The following is a 3,293-nucleotide window of genomic DNA, read 5'->3' on the forward strand; positions in this document are numbered from 1 at the left end:
AGTTGAATTACAAATAAAAAAGAATATTAAAAATGTATTTTAAATACTTTTACTCAAATACCTTATACGTTTGCCCGATGTTTATAATGTAAAATTTAAAATCGTAAGCATTCAACCTCACATAGGTAAAGGTAACCCAAGACGTTTTGCTTAATGTAAAACTACACGGCGTTTTTATTTAATGTCGCAAAAATATTTGTTACTTTGTCCAAATCGAGTTTTTGCAATTTTTTCTCGATGAACGTGTTTGTTTAATAATGATGAACATATTATAATTTTCTGTTTTTCCATAATATTTTTTTGTTTGGTATGGTGATTAAATTAAGTAGATCAGTCACAATAAGTTAAATATAGCAAATCAAAGGCAACATTAATGTATTATTGTGTTATTTTTCGATATTCTCAGTTTTCATTACTATTCCGCATGTATTAAGGAGTATTGATTTTTATTATTATTATGATTATGTTTTTAAAGCTTGATTTAAATACATTCACAAATACACCATTCGTATGCGTTTTAACCAAAGAACCACATAAATTTTATTTTTAATTAATTTACTTAAAAACATTGCAATAATTCTTAGAAGTTCTTTAAGTAGTTAAAATGTACTGTTAGTGTTGTAGTTTTATTGGAATGATTATTTTTTAAAGGCGGATCAGTTTCTATTTACGAATTAAACTAAGTTGGTATAATTGAACGCACTTATAAAACTTGTTATTTATGTATCATGGGTATAGAAGGAATTTTTATCTATGATCGTCCCGCCCATGATTCATCTTGTATCCTTATATGCATCATGTTCAATCAACGTTCAATCAATCAATCGTGCCTTCGGTTGTCAAGAAGGCGGTATGTCACCATTTTTGCTGTCCATAAACGGCGACGACACCATAAGGTATTTGATTTTCATTTGATTGTGTGGAATAGTTTTCTATTTAGTGATTGATCGGTTTCGGTTACTATTGCTTAGATGTTTTTGGCGTGAATGTCTTCCGTGGCGATTTGGTTTTGTGCTTCAACGTGAGGTTCTATCTTGGTATCTTGCAATCCTCTCATCTGCGAATTTTTATAGATTCATGGTTTATTTGAGGTTGAATAATTACGATTTTGTTAAAATTTTTTGAATTTTCGAAACAGGTTTCGGCGATGATTGTAGATTTTTCATACTAATTTGACCACGCCTCAAAAAATTTCTTTCGTTTTATAGGCAAAATACGTAAAATATTTCTCAAAAATATTATTCTGCCTTTAAAGTTCTAAATTTCTGATAAAAAATATTAATTTTGTGTTATTATTCTATAGACTTGTTTTGTTTTTCTACAGTTCAGACCTGCTTTGAGATGACATCCTTGGATTTGATGGGCAAATCGGTATGGTACCAAAATGGTATGTAACAGTATCAATTAAAATTAGTAAATAAGGGTCCCAGGAACTTGATTTCTTAGACATTTGTAACTTCTTTAATAGACAACTTTTCAAAAATGGAAAAAGCAGAATTATTGTGGAACGGACCTTTCCATCAACGTGAAAGTTAATTTCTAACTTTACCACTATATCGCCACATGAAAATATTACTGATTTACTTTCTTTAAAAGTGATAACTAATTACCTTTTCTTGCTTATTTCTATATAGATTGTCCCACAAATGATGAGGGATTGCAGTTAATTTTGATGCTACTGAAGCAACCGATGCTTTTGATGTCTTCACTTTGCAACATTATGCAGTTAACTTTTGCTGTAACAACAGGAGGCAGTTGGAAATTAATTTGGAAGAGACTGGAACAACAGATTGTTTGCAGTGATTCCTCCTAGATTTGGTTTGCTCATCATACTGGTAGACTAGAACGCCACTTTCTACAGTTAAGGTGAGAATACATAACTTCATTAATATTAATTGCTCTTTATTAATCTGTTATGAAATTTCTGTTAACAAGTATCTATTGTAAACAGTTTAAATTGAGGTTATTGTGTGCATCTATATCTCGTTAACAGTTTTTATTTCCCACAGAATAAATTGACATTTATCATTGATCTATCTGTGGAGTTTATCTATCTATGAAGTTTAACTATCTATGGATTTTCTAATTAACCTTTTTCTATTGTCTGCATCGTAAATTGACGTGTTATTTGACATTTATCTATGTCGTGATCTATGGCTGTGATGTAAAATGTCATTGAAATAACGCTTGTTATTTTATAATTCAACTAATTTTACTTGCTTTTTAATGTGGAACAGATCTTTCCATTAGTGTGCATGTTACTGATTTATTCGATTTAAAAATGATAATCACTTTTTCTTGCCTGTTTTTATATAGATTGTTGTCCCATAAATAAGAAAGAATTGCAGTTAATTTTGGTGCTACTAGAACAACCGATACTTTTGACGTCTTCACCTTGCAACATTATGCAGTTAATTTTTGCACTAACAATGGGAGACAATTGGAAATTAATTTGGATGCAACCTGAACAACAAATTATCTGCAGTGGTATCCCTCCTAGATTTGGTTGGTTTGCTCATCACACAGATAGACTTTAGAACGCCACTTTCTACAATTAATTAAGGTGAGATTACATGACTTGTCAATGTTAATTACTCTTTATTAATATGTTATGAAATTTCTGTAAACAATTACCTATTGTCAACAGTATACATTGAGGTTATTGTGTATCAGTATCACTTGACAGTTTTTATTTTCCACAGAATAAATTGATATTTATCTATGGAGTTTATGTATCTATGAATTTTCTTTTTAACCTTTTCCTGTTTATGTCGTGTTATTTGACGTTAATCTATGTTGTGATCTATGGTTTTGATGTAAAATGGCGTAAAATTGTTGTTTATTTATTTTATAATTCAGCTATTTTACTTGCTTTTTGGTGCGTTTTTATTTGTTTCTTAATTATAAGTGTCATTAATATGTTTTTTGTCCATTTCTGCAGGTTATACAATAAATGAGGGAGAATTAATGTTCAGTTTGGTTATACTGAAACAGCCCATGTCTACATGGGTGTGGTCTTTCCTGGATTATATTCTTGATTTGCTGTTTCGTCTTCGACTTGTAACATCATGCAGTTAATTTTCGACCCATGAGCGAGTGCAACAGGATATTTATTTGAATTCCACTGAAATAAGAAATTCTCTGCTACAGTATTCCTCCTTGAGTTGGTTTACTTTTCACACCTGTAAACTTTGGAGTGTTACGTTCTATAATTAATTAAGGTGAGGATACTTGATATAATTAATTTTAATTGCTCTTTATTGATCTGTTTGCCACCGTATCTGTTTCAGATC

General features: G+C 30.3%; 1 long non-coding RNA gene across 3 annotated transcripts in view; it reads left to right on the top strand.

Annotated features, from left to right (window-relative positions):
• LOC108737997 overlaps window positions 1–3,239 on the top strand; it is a 17,606-nt gene extending 14,367 nt beyond the window's left edge. Inside the window, exons 4-6 of one of the 3 annotated variants that reach the window (XR_001937932.2) lie at window positions 1,325–1,387; window positions 1,635–2,249; window positions 2,317–2,460. This is a non-coding gene — a long non-coding RNA (uncharacterized LOC108737997). Of the gene's footprint in view, window positions 1–1,324; window positions 1,388–1,634; window positions 2,250–2,316; window positions 2,461–2,941 lie in introns of those variants that run through there. The other 2 variants (XR_003231075.1, XR_001937933.2) reach the window with 2 other exon arrangements.
• Window positions 3,240–3,293: the final 54 nt, after the last annotated feature.

Source organism: Agrilus planipennis, unplaced genomic scaffold (genome assembly GCF_000699045.2).
Source record: "Agrilus planipennis isolate EAB-ADULT unplaced genomic scaffold, Apla_2.0 scaffold109, whole genome shotgun sequence".
NCBI lineage: Eukaryota > Metazoa > Arthropoda > Insecta > Coleoptera > Buprestidae > Agrilus > Agrilus planipennis.